The sequence below is a fragment of the Mastomys coucha genome, unplaced genomic scaffold (genome assembly GCF_008632895.1).
Source record: "Mastomys coucha isolate ucsf_1 unplaced genomic scaffold, UCSF_Mcou_1 pScaffold3, whole genome shotgun sequence".
NCBI lineage: Eukaryota > Metazoa > Chordata > Mammalia > Rodentia > Muridae > Mastomys > Mastomys coucha.
In genome coordinates, this window is record NW_022196909.1 from 1,827,870 (window position 1) to 1,845,129 (window position 17,260).

The following is a 17,260-nucleotide window of genomic DNA, read 5'->3' on the forward strand; positions in this document are numbered from 1 at the left end:
TGGGGGGGGGGGTATTGGAATTTTCATGTGTGGGGTTTCATGTATATTTATATTTATGTGCACTTTGAGACCAGAGGTCAATTTCTGGGTTTCTTCCTGAGGAAACACCCAACTTGTTAGCATTGTGTCTAAGCTCCACCCCACAGTTACCTGGTCATAGCCACGTAGGCCCTGGCCCGCTATAAAAGAGGCTGCTTGCCTTCTCTCTCTCTCACCCCTTACTCTTGCTACATGCTTGCTTCTTTCTTGAACTCTTGGGCTCTTCCCTTCCCCTTCTCCCCCCCCCCCCCTCTATCCACATGCTTATGGCCATGGCTGGCCTCTACTTCTCTACTCTCTCCCTTTCTCTGCTTTCCTCTGTCTCTAATACCTTCTTAATTCCCCTCCCCATACCCTGAATAAACTCTATTCTATACTATACAGTCATGTGCCTGGTCCCTCGGGGGGAAGGGATGCCTTGGCAAGGACCCACAGAGGCACCCCCTCTCCCCATACCTCACACAATCCCATAGCACATATCTTATATTTCTTTATCTTTTTATAAACATATCACAACTGATATTTGGAGATACTCTTTCAGTGGTACCTGAAGCTCATTAGTCTAGGCAGAGTAGTAATCATCTACTACTATATCAGTTGATTAATATTTCTTCTTTTTTTTTTCTTTGCAGCTTTTTTCAAATCATTTTTTACTGGATATTTTCTTTATTTACATTCCAAATGTTATCTCTTTTTCCAATTTCCCCTCCACAAACCCCCTATTCCATCCTCCCTCCCCCTGATCCTATGAGAGACTTCCCCTACCCACTCCCTCCTCACTGCCCTGGCTTTCCCCTGCACTGGGGCATCAATCTTCCACAGAACCCAGGGCTTCCCTTCTTACTGATGCCAGACAAGGCCATCCTCTGTTACATGTGCAGCTGGAGCCCTGGGTCCCTCCATGTGTTCTCTGTGTTTGGTGGTTTAGTTCCTGAAAGATCAGGGGTGATCTGTTTGGTTGATGTTGTTCTTGCTATGGGGTTGTAAACCACTTCACATCAGCTCCTTCAGTCCTTCCCCAACTCCTAGATTGGGGTCCCTGTCTTCAGTCCAATAGTTGTCTGCTATCATCTGCATCTTTATCGGTTAGGCTCTGGCAGAGTCTCTTAGGAGACACCAAATTAGGCCCATGTCAGCAACAATTCTTGACATCAACAATAGTGTCTGGGTTTGGTGTCTGAATGTGGGATGGATCCCCAAGTGGGGTAGTCTCTGGATGGCCTTTCCTTCAGTCTCTGGTCCACTCTTTGTTCCTGTATTTCCTTTACAGAGGAACAATTCTGGGCTAATACAATGCATCCTTAAACTCTAAAATGAGAGATCACAGGTCATTTTTAAGTTAAGGATGTTTGCACAGGGCCAAGGTTCTAGCACATAAGAACTAAAAGCAGGAAGATTGTGAGTTTGAGGCTAGGCTGGACAACATAGTGATTCTTTGTTTTAAGAGTAAAACCTAATACATTTAAAAATAGTCAAAGAATACTACAATTTCCAGGAAAACACATTGATTTCCCCATAAAATCTGTGATAATGATATATGTGTGTGTGTGTGTGTGTGTGTGTGTGTGTGTACAAATTTACACAAACATTTATAAGAGATCAATCATCAGATCATTTTTCATTAAATAATCTCTTATTAAGGGCATTTTAAATTTGGCATTTGAGGTCAGAGAACAGTCAAATATAACATAAAGAATGATTTTAAGTACAAGAGATCAAAACTCCCATGATAGAATGGTACGAAGCCTTTCAGAAAGATTGTTTCAGAATTTCTGTAGCAAGACTGGAGACTTTTATACAGCTTAAGAGCTTTTGTTCAATTTCAAACTGCAATTCTCTGAGAAGTAGGATAAATTAACTACCCATCATTTTTATTTCAGAACCCCCAAGGTGCTAGAGAACCTTATGAGAAAACACTGATGACTACAGAACAATTACTAACAGGTAACATTTTTTACATTTGTCTTTCTTAGTTGCAAGATTCTGCAGGACCTCTGCCCATGCCATTTCCATTTGTCTTCTACTTTGTATTTATTACCCTCCTTACATGATGGTTTTCCGCATGCATATTTTTCCTAGTAATTACCTAACCCTGGCTTTTAGTCCTTGTATGAGCCACAGGTTTCCGTGCTTGTGTGCTCAGTTCTTGTCACCTCCATCCATTTTCTAGTCCCTGTGCTCTTTTCTACTGGAAAATACCAGCATGCAGCTATACAGCAGCTCTGCTGGACTTCTGACCTCCTACAGTGAATAGAATCAGAGCACTTGAATACTCACAGTCCTGGGTAGACCTCCGATTGTAACACAGCCAGGACACTTCCAGGATCTTCCCAGTGAGTTTGTTGATTGTTTGCTCCAAATAAGTAAAAGGTGAAGTTAAGCAAAGCAAAGGCGGGTATGTTCCATTTAAAGTTATGTGTTCTCCTGCTCTAACTTAAGTCGTACAAATGGCTACTGTCCTCCACAAAGGAAGGTCAAGAGAGGATTTGTTTCTGATAATATCTGTGGGACCTTTTAGGTTGTAGGCAGTATATTCATAACATGAAACAGAAAATAATCTAACACCATTATAATACGGCATCCAGATGATACTAAAATTCAATTTGCCAGTAATTATATGGAGAAAAAATATCAAATGATAGAAATTTATATTTTTACACTAACTGCAATATAAAACTTTTCTGTTTTTATATGAGATTTATTGTTCATGATAGATGGTAGATAGACAGTGCCATTTGTAAGTTTCCTTAGATTTTTTTTCTCAATATTTATGAAATGTTCTCAGAAATACATCTAAATACTTTAGAATTGTATTTGTTTTTCTTTGTGTGAGGAGTTGTTCTGTAATTATTGCTCATTTACAGTAATGCAGATAATTTCTTCTTAGTTATGGATTATTATTTATTTAATGAAACAAAATCACAACTATCAATCTATTATTTGTTAATTGTGTCATTTTCTTGAAAATTGCATTTGCTTAAAAACTGGTTCTTTCTGTATACTAAGATATTTTCTGAGTTTTTCTCATTCTTTTATTTTTTTAATTATTTTAATTATGTGTGTGTGTGTGTGTGTGTGTGTGTGTGTGTGTGTGTGTGTGAGGGTGATTGGGTAAATGTTTGTGTGTCAGGTCATACATGTGGAAGTTGGAGACGACTTATGGGAATAGCTTCTTTCCCTCCACTATATATATCCTGGGAATGGAATTCAGGTCACAGGTTGACAGCAAGTGTCACGCCTTTTTGTGATATTTTCTTTTCTTTTTTCTTTTTTTGTTTTTCTTTCTTTTCTTTCTTTTTTTTTTCAAATTTATTTACATTTCCCCAATTACATCCCCCCGGACTCCTAAATCCTGGTATACCCTCCAAGAGTTCTTCACTCCAATCCCATTCCTCCTCCCCCTTGCCTCTGAAATGGTGCACCCTCACCAGAACTCCCCCTTCCCTGGGGCCTCAAATCACTTCAGGATTAGGCACCTCTTCTCCCTCTTCTATTTATGTGCTTGGGGCCTCAGACTAGCCCATGTATGCTACCTAGTAGGTGACTCAGTCTCTGGGAGCTCCCAGGGGTCAAGTTTAGTTGCCACTGCTGTTTTTTCTATGGAGTCACCTTCTCCTTCAGTTCCTTCAATCCTTTCCCTAATTCAACCATATGAGTCCTGGACTTCAGTCCAATGGTTGAGTATAAGCATCTGCATCTGTCTCAGTCAGCTGCTTGTGGGACCTCTCAAAGGACAGCCATGCTAGGCTCCTGTCTGTAAGCAAATCATAGCATCAGTGATAGAGCCAGCCCTTGGTGCCTCTGTCCCCCATGACATATGTCTCAAGTTTTGCCAGTCACTGGACTGCTTTTCCTTCAGTCTCTTCTCTGATTTTGCCCCTGCAGTTCTTTTGGACAGGAACAATTCTGGGTCAGAAATTTTGACTGTGGGTTAGCTGACCCTGTCCCTCCGCTTGATGCCTGTCTATCTACTGGAGACAGACTTTTGGAGTTCCCTTTCCCCATTGTTGGGCATTTTAGCTAATGTCACCCCCATTGAGTTCTGAAGGTCTCTAACCTCCTAGGTCTTTGGTCGTTTCTAGAGGGTCCACCAACCTAGGCTGCTTATTTCTATTCATTCTGCTGGTCCTCTGTCGCCCCTCCCCATACCTGATTCTATTCCCCTTTTTCCCCTCCTTGTCCCTTCTCCTTATCAACTCCCACACAGGTTCTCTGCCTCCTGTGACTATTTTGTTCATCCTTCTAAGTGAGATTGAAATATCCTCACTTAGCCCTTGTTGCTTGTTAAACTTCTTATGGTCTGTGGGTTGTATCATGGGTATTCTGTACTTTTTGGCTAATATCAGTGAGTATATACCACAAATGTCCTTTTGGGTCTGGGTTATCTCATTCATGATGATGTTTTCTAGTTCCATCCATTTATATGCAAATTTTATGATGTCTTCATTTTTAATAGCTGAATAGTATTGCTTTGCGTAAATAAACCACATTGTCTGCATCAATTCTTTGGTTGGGGGACATCTGGGTTGTCTCCAGTTTCTAGCTATTACAAATAAGGCTGCTATGAACATAGTGGAACATGTATCCTTGTGGTATGGTGAGATATCTTTTGGAAATATACATAGAAGTGGTATAGCTGGGTCTTCAGGTAGAAATATTTCCAATTTTCTGAGGAACTTGCATAGTAGCTGCACCAGTTTTCAATCCCATCAGCAATGGAGGAGTATTCCTCTTTCTCTATATCCTTGTCAACATGTCTTGTCACCTAAGTTTTTGATCTTAGCCGTTCTGGTTGGTGTAAGGTGGGATCTTAGGTTCTTTTGATTTTTATTTCCTGATGACTAAGGACCGTGAACATTTTTTAAGTGCTTCTCAGCCATTTGAGATATTTTCAACATCCATAAACTCAATTACTATTGAATAAATTTCTGTATTTAGTACCATTCAAGAATCTAGATTCATTTTTCATATAAATATTATTTCATCATAACGAAAATCCTAGTTGTTTTCTGATTAGCTGCAATCCTTGATAAGTAATAGATTTGTCTGGCAAATGTGGCTAATTTCTGAATCCTATCCTAGTTCTTTCGATCTAATTTCCACCCAGAATGGCGTCTATTGTTCAGGAGACTATTACAATATGTGATGCCTGGTAAGTAATTTCTACCCAAAATGATGTCTATTGTTCAGGAGACTACTGCAATATTTGATGCCTGGTAAGTATTTGCCTTACTTCTTCTCTTTTTAAAAAGAAGCTTGCCCCAGTGTAGGGGAATGCCAGGGCCAGGAAGAAGGAGAGGGTGGATTGGTGAGCAGGGGAGGGGGAAGGCAATAGGGGTATTTTTCGGAGGAGAAACCAAGAAAGGGGATACCATTTGAAATGTAAATAAAGAAAATATCTAATTAAAATTTTTAAAAAGAAGCTTGGTTATAATTAGATAAAATCCCTTCATATTAATTATAAAAAGAAAAAAATATTAAGCTCCCCAAAATAAAAGAGCAACCTGGTGCAAAATAGTAAATGTTTTCATCTTTGCCATATGAATCCTCTCTTTAAGGTAAATATTCAGTTCAGTTCTATGGCGTGAACATGGTTATAGTTAACACATAAGTAAGCACTGCGCCTGCATTGCCAGTCATAAAACTGGGACCTGAGAGATTGCTTAGAGTTTAAATACTTTCTGATCAAGCATGAGGACCTGAGTTTGGCATCCCACCTTTCATGCCCAGGCAGGTACAGTCACATATGTCTAGAGCCACAGCACTGAATCCTTATAATTGGAAGTTGCAGAACTCTTCATTTTTAGAAAGACCATCGGTTTTCAAAGGTCTAGATTCAATTATGCTCACTCACCAGCTCACCTGGAATGACTGTCAGAAACTACTCCAGATATTCTTCATGATAGAGGGAAGAGAGAGGATCATGGGAGTTGCTAGGAAATTGGATCTGGGAGCAAATGGACTGCCCACTAGAATCCAGGCTGACTTCTATGCAGCCTTTTCTTAGATTCAACCCAAAGGGGATTTTAACACTGATAAAGGTCAGGAGAGGCTCTGGGTCTATTGCCAGATTCTGATGGGCGTGGCTCCAAGAGGCCACAAGACAGTGCACAAATTTATCTAAGGTGAACCAAGTGATGCAAGGAAAGAATGATAGCACCCAGGGAACATCTAGAAAGACTTCTAGCAGCCTACAAGACCTACACTCCTTTTGACCCAGAAGCCAGAAAGCATCAGTCGGCTGTGAACATGGCTTTTGTTAACTAAGCTACCCTTGACATCCACTAAGAGCTTCAGCCACTGAACAGCTTTGTGGCCTGCCTATGGCACCCAAAAGCCAGCCCCTATTTGCCTTTGAATGGCAAGACTTGGAGAGAGGATTAAAGAGACAACTGACTTGGACATATCTGCCTCAAGGTTTCAAGGACTCACTCTAGACTCATTCAAGTCCTCCTCATGAGGACTTGGGTGAGTACTGATGGGTCCACCACCAAATAACTTTGCTCCAGTATGTATTTCAGTCTCCTGACTTGGGACATGCCACAAGGCCACATGAGACCTACAATAGGAGCTTAGTCAATTTGGCTACAGAGTATCTGCTAAGAAGGCCAAGCTTGTCAACTTGAGGACACCTATCTGGGGTACATATTCAAGGGGGCAGGCCAACATATGTTCTCAGATTCCCCTGAAGCAAACCAAGTTCCATCAACCCAAAGGTAGATATGGGAATTTCTGAGCTCTGCTATGTTTTATAGACTTTGGGTGCTAAGGTTCACTGAGATAGCCAAACGGTTATATGAGGCTACCACGGGCCAAGAAGAGAATAGTCTCCTGAGATGTGCATGGCTTTTAAGACTCTAGGCAGAGCTTTAATGGCAGCATGGGCCTGAGCCTTCCTGCACATTCACAAACCTTTCCACCTCTATGTGGATCAGAGAAAGAACAAAGGGAATGGCTACCCAAACTTTGAGACCTTGGAAAAGACCTGTGGCTTATTTATCTAAGAAGCTGGACCCAGTGGCCCAAAGATGGCCAGCCTACCTCTGGATCATAGCTGCCACTGCCCTGCTAATCAACAATGAAGACAAAATAACCATGGGGCAGGAATTTGTTATTACCACCCACCATGCTACTGAGAGGACCCTCAAGAATCCACAGCTGGTGGCTGTCCAAGGCCAGAATGGTGCACTTTCGGGCTCTACTTTTGAATTTCTCTTATATAAGATATAACCTATCATCTACCCCTAAACCAGCCACTCTGCCACCAGACAGGTCCTCAGATGTGCAGGAAGATTGCTCCATAGTTCTGAGGCACATTTGGAACATCGTGCTTGATTTGACTGAAATACCCTGGCCAGATGTAGAACCTATCTACTTCACAGAGGGGAGCAGCTTCATCCAGAATGGAACTTAGGCTCCCTTATTTAGGCAACTTCATCCCAGAAAGCTAAACTAAAGGCTCTAACCCAGGCTTTAAAACTGGCAAACTGAGCCATAGCTACAGCTAACATGCCTTCACTATGGCTCATGTACATGGGCCCATATACCAAGAAAAGAGATTATTGACCACAAAAGGAAAAAAATTAAAAGTAAGGAAGAAATGTTTGCTTTATTGGAGACATTGTGGTTTCCTCTCAAAATGGCCATAATTTATTGCCCTGGGCACCAGAATTAGCCCAAGGGAAAAGGATAGCTGTTAAGGCCAGAAGGGAGGCTGTCCAAGCCTCCACTGCCAACATCCTGGTAGCTTTGTTGCCAGCACCATCACCACTCCTGGCCCCCCACATCTCTAGCTATCCCTGATGAAGACAAATAACATCAAACAAAGGAATTTACAGAGGAAGCAGATGGTTGTTGACCTCTGAGGGGTGCACCATCCTACCTAAGGAGTTTGATAAGCAACTCATCCATCAGATTCAATCCTGGTCACCAAAAACTGAAGAAATTGCTTTGAGGGGCAAGATACAAAATATTTGACTTAGGACACTTGGTTGATCAGGTAATCTCAGACTGTGCCATCTGTCAGGCTGTCAACTCCTCAGGCCCTAGTCAAGAAGCTGCTGCAGGAACCAGAGATTAGACATCAAAGGCCAGGGACTAATTGTGAAAAAGTTTATACAGAAATAAAACCAGGAACATCTAAATATAAATATTTGCTAGTTTTTATAGACTCTTTACAGAATGAATAGAAGCTTACACTATAAAGAAGGAGACTACCGACATAGTAGCTAAGGAGCCTCAGGAAGACATCCCAGGCATGGCTTGCCTACCCTGCTTGGGTCTGACAAAGGAACAGAACTCACCTCTCAGTAACTCAATCTCTAGCACAGGTTCTAGGTACTAATTACAAATTACATTTTACATATAAGCCCCAGAGTTCAGGGTAAATATAGAGGACAAATGAGACTCCGAAAGAAGCCTTGACCAGATTAACTTCTGAAACTGGCAGTGACTCGACAGCTCTCCTACCTTATGTCTTATATAGAGCTGCAAGTACCTTCTGTACTTTAGGTTCCCCCTCTTTTTTGAGATCATCTGTGGGGGGATGTCATGCTGTCTAAACTCTAGTCTGACATATTAGCTGAATATGACCAAGATAAGTTTTTAAAATCCTCCATCAAATTCAGCAGCAACTCTGACCTACCATCGTCAGGTTTATGAATCTGCTTCTTCCCCTAAAAGCCATTGCTTTGGACCAGGTAATAATGTCTGGATTAAGAGACGTAACCACAAGACTCTGGAACCTCCCTGGAAAGGACCTTACACTGTGATCCTGACCACACCTAGCGCTATTAAGGTGGATGAGGACAGGAATACAACACTCCCACATTAAGCCTGCCAGAAGACAGAAGATATATTATGAAATATTAAAAAAATGCAGTCCACACTATCTCTGGCAAGGCACTGGCCAACCTTGTTCTTATCTCATAGACATTCTCTGACCCAGAGCTCCAAAACTCTAGAACCAGCTCACTAAGTTCCCATGGTGGGTAACTGTCATGCCAGCCGCACACTTTCAAATTCCTGTGGCTGTCTGGGGTGCCTTGCTATTGTACTTCTCTGGAGCTCAGTCAAGTCACTCTGATAAGCAAAAACACAACAATCTTAGTTTAGAATCAAAAGGCAACACAATCCTGGGCACAGCAACTACCATCCTAATAGTCATTCTAAGGTAAATCCTCCGGAGGTCTCTGCTACCTACATTTTTGCTCCATCGTCCTTCGCGTCCACTCTCACTCTCCTTCTCCTGCCTCATAGTCCCTTGTTGGCAACCCAGAAGTCCAGCCTACTTGCCCAGTAATTGGTTTCCTTGAAATCTTTATTCATTAGAAGGGTCATGTGAAATCCTGAGTACTGATTCACTCCTCCTCCCAGGGAGCCACTCTTGGGAAACTGGAATTAGCATCAACACATGAACAGTACCAGGGCTATCCACAAGAGAAGGTCCAGCAGTTGAGGTTCCAGCAAAGGAGACTTCCAGGCAAACTGCCACAAGAACGATGGAAGGCCACCCCATACCCTCTTGATCCACTGAAACTGGGACTCCAGCACTCCTGATCCTGCTTGCTTGCTGATTAGCTTTTGCTGTACTAACCAGTAGTCCACCCACTATCTGGATACCCCCAGGCAGCAACACAACAACCTTGTCATCAAGTTCCTAGTGGCTGGCAAGAACGGTAATAGGGCTGCTGGTTCTGAACTCTGGACTTATCCCAGAACTGTTGGTTACCAGACAGGGATTCTGCATTGGAAATAAAGTGCTATTCCAACTTCTGAAACCACACTGTAACCCCTACTGTTTTAGGATACATGCTGCCCCCAGAGAACACTTGATGGGCTTGTACTTCAAGTCATACTCCATGCATTTATAGCCTACTTGTAAATATGACTGAGGATTTCTATGTTCTTGTACTGTGAGAACTGAGTAAACAGGGACATCTCAGAAAAACACCTGGAGGCCAGGAATTTCCATGAAGCTTAATGAGATAAGCTCAGGAACTTTGGGAAGGTGGTGGAACTCTCAGGAAGGGAGAGGCTAATTAACATTCCTCAGACCACAGGGTGAGAACCAACCTGCAGGTAGGGACATATTCCGCAGGGTGGACCTTTGCCCACCTTCAGACAAGGGAAGTCCTTGCCACCTCATTCCCTGAAGACCAATCAGTTTAAAAAGTCACACTGTTTTGCCAATCACATTGTGTCTAGTGGCTGCTGCCCTGAAAATTGTATGAAAGCTCATTGAACAAGCTATATGGGGTCTCCACCTCTCCTTAGGGTCTGGGATGGCCACAGTGCACTGGAATATTAAAAATCTTCTTGCTTTTTGCATTGATAAGGCTCCATGTGATTCACTCAGCAGATCTCCAGTAAGCTAAGGCTCAACAGGGTCTTACAGTACAACTTGTACCCAGAGTGACTTATTACTTGGGGAAGGATGTCTTCAACCAGACAGCACCTCCAAAGAATTGAGTTAAAAGAGTGGCCATTTCTGCTGTGTTACTAGGTTCTCTCTGTGACGTAAGGATGGCTGGAGCTGCTAGTGTAGGGGCTTCAGAAACATCTCAAGCATTTGAGATGGCCCATTACTGAAAGGAGGGAATGAGAAGGCTGATTCCACAACAGACTTCAGTTTCACAGTTAAGGAGACTAGGCCTAAGAAATGGGCAAGACCTCACAAGCCCATGCAAGTCACTTATTGATAGAAAACAAAACAAAACAAAACAGACTTCAGCCTCACACCCCATATTTCTAGAATTCTTAGAGATAAAGTACGATAAAGCTCATCTACCCTATAATTGCAATGTGCTTTAAATTGAGCCTAGGAGCTCACTCGATTGTCTATCTTGATAATGGGAGACACTTAGCAGGCTGGACTTTTGCAGAATAAAACACTCTTTGTCTTTACATATTATTTAAGTCTAGGGTATCATTCTTCAAGAATTCACGGACCCTTACAAAATGAATATATCCTAAGATACTTTCAGATAAAAATGTCAATACATATGTTTGTATTCATTTCAGTTTGTTTTCTGGGTAGTCATCATATCATCTGTATTAGTTCTCTTAACATGTATTCTTAAAAACCTCAAAATTCACTAGTATGTACAAAAGTGGTATTCAAAATGCTAAGCCAAATCATGTTATCTATCAATATTCCAAATGAAACAACTCAGACAATAATTTCCTACTACATTAATATGTGTCTGACCTGTATCAGAGAGGGTAGAATATTAATAAGTAAAAATAATTTAAATTATTCTATTGCTGTTCCTTTCATTAGATAAGATGTAGAAATGCTTGTAGACAACCTGGCTGTTTTCTACTATTGAAAATATTTGGATTTTGTTCATAATGTAGTTTCAATGTATTAAATAAAACACAAAATGTGTTTCCATAATTGGTGATCTGCCTCAGAAATTAGAGAAGATTCTGCTATTCTGACAGATTTCCCTTCCAGGAAGCAGAAATATACAAGTGTTAATTTTTAAAATGAGAAGAGGAACTATAGTGGAAATCAAGGGTACAAGGATGTTCTGTCTCATTGAATGAGCACTGATGCTCTAAAGATCTTTTAAGAAGAAATTATGTTATTTTTTTGCCTCAGTAAACATCATGCTATGTTAGCACTCAAGCCAGACAGACTTGCAATACAGTGTGTCCCTGGGAGAATTACAAAATAAAGACTACGTGGCACACAGACAGTCATTAGCAACCACTCTTACTCTGGTCACATGACTGTTTCAGACTGTCATTGCCTGCTTCCCCTCACCCTGGAGTAAGAGTGGAAGAGTTTTAGCTTCTCTGTCTATGCAGAGCTGTTCCCCCCAGCGGTCCCCCCACCAATCAGCCCTGTAAGCTTTCAGCCCAAGTTTGAATTTTGGTACAGGGAATTTTTTAAAAATCTTTATTTTCATACTCATCTGACTAATATTCCATTATATTTCTGATTTTTAACATTGAATATACGTAACAGTGAATTAAATAACCATTAATAGAGAGTTTTAAAACTGTAACATCATTTAAAAGTGTGTGTGTGTGTGTGTGTGTGTGTGTATGTTCATTACATATAGAATATTTTATAAAATTGAATAAGTATAACCCAATTGGGTCATTAATTCACATCCCTATGAATATATTTGCTTGATGATCATGAAGCTGTTCCTTGTGAACAAAGAATCTAAATTAACAGTAGATCCCAGGGCACTCTTTGTAATTTCTTCTCATATATTTAGTGCCACTAGTTTCTCCTGGGCTCTCTGTATTCTCAGACTCAATGTGAGCTTCTTACTTACTATTTTAATAAACATACACCCTAGAATTTTTATTAGGGGTTTCCTATTAGATTTTCTACTATGTATTTCCACTTTTTTATAGAACTCTATATTCTGACAATACATTTGTCATTTACTTTCTTCTGAAGATTGCGGTGGGGAGAGAGAAACAGAGAAAGAGAGACAGAGAATTCTCATTTCAATGGGATTGGAATATGTTTTCAGTTGTCAAATAAGAGCAAAACTCTTTTGTATCAGAGAATTGCCTTATCTGACATCAGGGGGAGATGTGGCACTTGGTCATGGGGAGGCTTCTTGACCCAGCAAAGAGGATGTTAGAAATGTAAGGCCAGAGTGGGTGGGTGGGTGGGTGGTGGAGATAGGATAGAGGGAAGACCAGGAGAGGGGGCAATATTTGAAATGGAAATAAATAAAATAATCAGTAAAAAAGAACAAAACTCCTATCAATGCTAAATTGAATTGTGAAGTTTTGCACAGCCACTTAACCCTTTGTCATTGGAGATCAAATCAAGCCCTTTCAATTTACTCATAATGACTGACTAGGTTAAACACAGTGAGCATGTTACTCATCCCTATGTGTTTTGCACAGGCAAATTTGCATGAGATGTCTGCCAAAATATGACTAACTGAATTGAATTAAAAAACGATGTGCAGCTACATTCAACATGATTTTATTTCCAATAACAATAAAGTATATTTTTGAGGATGCTATAGCATTTCTGTTTAGAACTTTTTAAAGGGGGCTTCTAATATGTTTAGAATTATTTGAAATATAAAGCCTACTTTTTTTTATTAAATATTTTTTTAAATATTCAGGTTTTCAAAGATTAAAGTTATGAAAAATTCTAGGACCTATTCAGAGATTTTAGAATCAATGCTGTCTGTGACTTAAAACTGTTATTTAGATAAAGGGGGAAGGCATGAGCAAGACAAAAGGCCCATATAGTTCCAGCTAATACTTTTTCAGAGCCTTAGTAATAGAAAAAAGAATACAAACCCCCTCATTTCATACTTGAAAACAACTAAACTTGAACATTGCTAATGTATTCAGACTGCAGAGGTCAACTTGAAACTAATTTTATTTCTCTTTATCCAGTTATAATCCATTCTCTACCCTTCTCTACCCTGCTGGGCTACAGCACCTGTGTTCCTTCTCATTGTTTTTCTCTTACTTTCTATTTTCCTGCCTGGAGGAGATGACAAGGGGCACTGTTGAGGGTACGCCCCCTCAAAATTACGGTGTTTATTTTCCTGCTCTGTGTCTGATTTGGCTGTACTTGTTTCCATGCGTTATGTGGTTCTAAAGCTACAAGTGAGAGAAATTTTGGAACAAGATTATATGTTGATTGATGAAAACTTTTGGGTTGGAATAGAGGGAATGATAGGACCTCTAAGAGGTGCCACAGCCAAAGATAACCTGTCAAGATACCTGATAGCATTTGGTGTGCTGTGAGAGCTCCAATGTCTACTTCTTTAATAAGGGAGTGACGCTCCAGAAGCCTGCTCTCCTAGAATACAAATACGGAGGAGACTTTAATCATCTATAATGTTGTAGCATTTTGTCATGGGCCACAGTTTGTGGAGCATTACCAACATTTGGATCATGTTTACGTCTTCACTGTGTGGTATTGCATAGGTCAATCTACCATGCAGCACCCTGCTTCCTGTGACTAGTAAGCATTGTGTTAAATTGAGTGTCATCTGACACACAATATGAAGCTTCCACTCTGTCATCTGTTTAATATTTTTTAACTATTCTTTTGATAAAAAAATTCCTTGATTCCACATTGTTCATTAGAAAATCAAAGAGAAAGGAGGCAAGAGACTATCACATATGTATTTGATGCTGTATATTTGTATAAGTATTTATAGGAATAACTATAAAGGCAAAGCATGTTACATAAGTGCTCCTTTACATGAAGATGCATTGTCAAAAGGTGGATAATACCTATAATTTAAACAATTCCTAGACATATTCCTGAAAGGTCTTCACTGGGTTTTGGTCTGATAGTGTTGATCTTAGCAGCTATGACCAATTAGATGGTGTCATCTTGTATAATTAAGGCCTTCCCATAAAATATGAGAAGACTCATATTTTATGTAAAAAATGAGGAATAGTGAGTAGAAATGCTTCTTTGAATAGTTACTCACTCAAAACAATTGTACTCTGTTCTTACAATAAAACTCTTAATGGTTTTATACCTTCCACTTTCTTGTTCCCAGTCTTATTTTACTTTATTCTCTAAACTACAATTTTAAATTCCCTTCACTCAGTAGCTTAGAACATATCTCTCTTCTTTATAAGCCAAATAGAATTATTTTGCATATATTTATTATATATGATATACAAGGACTCTGTTTTAGGATGTGGTGTATGTGTGTGTTTAGTGTATTTTACATTTGCTTTTATATAATATTTTTTTAAATATACTCTCTCATAGTCAATACTGCAGAAAAAAATTATGCATTTATTTTTCTTAAGTACTTACCACTCTTCAATCTAATTCGAAGTATAGCTGTTCATTTAGTAACACAGTTCCTAAAGTCCATGACAGACTCATCTACTATACTGCTCAGAGGAGCTCTTAGCAACCATCCAGGAAACCCCAGAAGTCATCTTCAAACATCATCTTTGCTCTATCCTAAATAAAACTTAATAGTACTTTGGGATATAAATGAAGTCCAAGTTCTATGACATCTTAGAATCTAGCTCTTAGTTGAAAAGGATTTACTTCTCACCCATCTTCTGTGATTGAATGAAATACAAACAATTGACATAAATGAAACAATCTTTAGAAAGTTACCATCTCTTACTTTATGCGCTCTCTTACCCCACTTCTTCTTCAATATAAAATACCATACATTTAAAACCTGCTGTTATGTGTGGAGGCTGCACCAAATATATTCAGCAACCTAACGTATTTGAAATAGGATGACACTGACTTCAAAGACTGCGGTAGATGTTAAAACATTTTGATGGTTCATGGTCACCTTATTAATTCTGATCTGTTAACTAGTGTCAAAGGAATTATTCAATTTATTACTGTATTTTATGATGATTAGTGGAAGAAATAGGTGCTATCTATTTTATCTACTTTGAACCTCAACTGGAATGGTATGGTTATGCCACTCATGATGAGAGGTCAAGAGCCTTGTTCTCATCTAGCTTGATATCAAACCTACTCACCCTGGGGACGCTTTCAATCTCAGAGTCATAACGAGTAAAGTGTGGGAATTTTTTATGACTTTACATGAGATGATACACTAAATGTGGAATATCTAGTATTCAATAAATTATAGTATTGCAATCATTAGAATGTGGGCATGATACATTAATTATGTGAATATAACCTTCCCTTGTTGAATTTTTTCTTTTTAAAAATGTCCTGTTAACTGTGTCATTTGACATGGTATTATAGACTTAATACATATTTTCTGAAAATATTGAACATAAGATTGACTGGACAATTCACTTTGTAATACTCTTAGGCTTGGTCTAATGGCTTTGGTCTAGAATGGTGATTATTTGCTTCAGCAAAAATTCTAAATTAAATATACAATTCCCTTATGAGAAGAATTATGAAAACAAAGACATAGGCTGAATCTGAAACTGTACATAATTGGAAGTGATCATGGCTAAGTAGGTATACAGCAGGTTAGATAAGAAAACACTCCAAAAATATAACCCAAAATTGGATGAACTGAAAAGAGTAATTAATTAATATAGAAAGGAATCTTTCAAAATTAGTATTTCTAGTTTGAATATAAAAACAAGATCCTATAAGTTTCACTGTGTGGATATTAGCTGGCACTTTTATTGTAGCCTTACACTGCTTCAATTTATACAAGACAGAGTTTTCTTACTTGTCTGTCTATTTATGTCTGCATGTCATTTGTCTTCAGAGAAGAAACAGATTTTAAGCTGGGTATTTATATATTTTCTTTATGTATATAATCTTTTTGTCAATAATTTGTTATAAAATATAGTATAATATATTGAAAATATCTCAATATACATGAGTAATTAGAAATGTGCAACTCAGTAGAAACGTGTTTCAAGAATAAAAAATTTCCTAAAATAATATGAAAATGTTGATATCAGGTGACATCAAAAGAGGTCATGTGATGTGCATAACAGATATATAAATGATGAATTCAATATAAAATATCTATAACAATATTATTTATGCTAAAATTAAGTCTACATGTTCATTGGGTTATTGTGTTTTTTGTCATTATAATATATTGGCAATGAACTTTTTACACATTTTCAAAGAAAGTATTATTCCAAAGTATCATTTACAAAAAAAGAAAAAAGTATGCCCTTCTATAGCAATGAGAGAATTGTACAGATTCAACAGAGACTTCCTGAGAAGTTATTTTCCACAAATGTCTTCTGATATTTTCTGACACCTAAAAAAGTGTTCTTTTGGAAGATATTGGCTATTGAAACAGTGATAGGATTTAACATAAAATTATCAACCAAAAATGTATCTTTTTAAGTCAAATTACATATCCAAAAATAATTGATAATTGTGTCAAGATCATTACTAATTGTTCCAGTTTTAGTGTTTTTCACCTTCTAAATCTCGTGAAACATTTTCAATCAGGGATTCTGTCAGAGTTAACAAAATTTGCCAACATGACATACCATACTTATTATCTGTATTTCAACTAAATTTCTCTTTCCCTCTTGTCTATTTCCTCTTGTTACCTTTTTGTATACACTTTTTCACACACAGACATTATTTCATGTTGCTTTATACAAACCTATACTTTAAATGATCGTATTAGAGTATTCTTTTTTTTAACATAACAAGTGTCCTGAGAACTGTTTATTCAACCACGTAAAATTGTTTATTCTCTCGAGCTGGTGGCCTGCACTCAGCATTGCACAGATAAAAATATATGACTTTCAACACAGACCT

The 17,260-nt window shown here is 38.8% G+C and overlaps 1 protein-coding gene across 1 annotated transcript in view; it reads right to left on the reverse strand.

Moving 5' to 3' along the window:
* LOC116075393 (cyclin-L2-like) overlaps positions 1–17,260 on the reverse strand; it is a 160,020-nt gene that overhangs the window by 126,343 nt on the left and 16,417 nt on the right.